Below are 1955 nucleotides of genomic sequence, written 5' to 3' on the forward strand. Positions count from 1 at the left end.
CAGTAGATCATGGCACTAGTAATGCCAAGATCATGGGTTTGATTCCCAGGAATGCATGAACTGATGAAATGTAGCTATACCTTGAATGCAGTATAATATAAGCACCTTTAGATAAATGCATCTGCCAAAAACATAAATGCAAATGGAACGATAAAGCAACACTAAAGCAAAGCAAAAATTGGGTCAAATTCAGTTTACCTACTAAAGGTATGCAGAAAATATCCATATACTGACAGTCATCACTGAAGTCATTAAAATAAAATAAAAAACAACTGACCACAGGACCACATGCTTGGCCAATTGTAAGACTTCTCTATTAGATGTTCTGAGCATTTGAGGGTGCAGTTGTGTAAGATTTGTATCTACCAATTTTGGATTACCCATTTGAATATGTAAGTACAACAAAGACCTATATATATATATATATATATATATATATATATAATGTACAGGTAATTTGTGAAGGGTTTTGAAGCTGTAAGATCTTATTTGTTGCAGATCTTATCTTATTTGTTAGTTTTTGTCATTATCATGATAAACTAACAGCTGGTTTACTAAAACTACAAATCCTAGACTGGGAGGAACATAGGATACAGAGACTAGCTATGGGAAATGTTGGAATGCAGAAAAAAATGCTGAAAGCTGAACAGATCATCAACAAGATATGTTAACCATGTGACAAGTAAAGCAGAAGAGATTAATGTAAAGCTACTCTGAAAATATGTATAACACACCACACATGCATTGGTCAGTTAAATGATGTAAATAAAAAAAAGAATCATACATATAGGCATATATTAATTCCAAGCATCTGTACAGAAGCCTAGATCAAAGTTTTTAAGCTCATGAGCAAGTTTGAATAGATTTAAATAGGACAATTAATTATGTGCCTTGTCCAAATCAGCAATAACATTTAAAAAGTACCTACTAGAAGTGACACTGTAGTGAAGAGATGGCAGATGTTTATCATTAAATTAATATTTGCAGTTTAAATAAAATATTCTATTTTATTTTATTGTTTACTGTGTTCAAAATTTTATATTTTAATAAATAGGTTTTAAACTAAATCATTTTTTTTTAGAATAAATTATGTACCACTTAAGTTTATTTGTATTTTTAAAATATGTGATGTCTTACCTGAAGGTCTTGTTTATTTGTCAGCTTGTCTTTGCTTTTGCATCTTTCTGTGTTGAGAACAAATTAATATTTTAAATGAAAAATGAAAAAACGGGAGACCGTAAGTGATTGTAAAAATATCTTTTTCAGTCATGAAACTCTAGATGGCGCAGGCTGACTGGTTGTTAATGTAACTGATGATATTCAGAGTTAAATGACTTGGCACAAACTGATTGGTTCATGCTGCATATGCAGCCAATGAGCTTACTGCCTTGCATTTATATGGCTGGCTAGCATTCACTTGAGATTCCTGCAGCGTGCTTTCAGAGTTCTCTGAAACCCTCCAGATCTGCTATGGGGTTATTTTATATGCTATTTTGTGCAGCAGCAGTATGTCTTAAATACTCACGGCACCGTATCACAGTATACATTGGCAGTAGTATGTTCCTGTACTTGCTTGCAGCAGCAGCAATAATCTACAACTACAGCAATAACCAACAGCAGCAGCAGCGTAGCAGATAATTCAATAATGTCAGTTGCACAACGCAGCACAAACTCAGCACAAAGTGTTGATATATCATGCAAAGACCCCAGCGAATTACTGCTTCACAACATCATCTGGTGACACTGAAAACCTTTAGGTGGAGACATTCACTTATTCCTCTAACTTGAGAATAGATACAACATACAACATAACATTCAACAACAGAATACAAAGAGCAAAGAACAATCAGAAATGGTAAGTAATAAGTAATACACAGAATAGAGTAAATATTACTGTATATACATGAGAAAAACATGGAAATAACAAATCAAGAATAACAGATGTATGTTCATGC

The 1955-nt window shown here is 33.1% G+C and overlaps 1 long non-coding RNA gene across 1 annotated transcript in view; it reads left to right on the forward strand.

The window, feature by feature from the left end:
- LOC107694729 (uncharacterized) overlaps positions 1-1949 on the forward strand; it is a 3652-nt gene extending 1703 nt beyond the window's left edge. The window contains exon 3 of the long non-coding RNA XR_001634914.1: positions 1635-1949. This is a non-coding gene — a long non-coding RNA (uncharacterized LOC107694729). The remainder of the gene's footprint in view (positions 1-1634) is intronic.
- Positions 1950-1955: the final 6 nt, after the last annotated feature.

Source organism: Sinocyclocheilus anshuiensis, unplaced genomic scaffold (assembly GCF_001515605.1).
Source record: "Sinocyclocheilus anshuiensis isolate Anshui unplaced genomic scaffold, SAMN03320099.WGS_v1.1 scaffold10938, whole genome shotgun sequence".
Lineage (NCBI taxonomy): Eukaryota > Metazoa > Chordata > Actinopteri > Cypriniformes > Cyprinidae > Sinocyclocheilus > Sinocyclocheilus anshuiensis.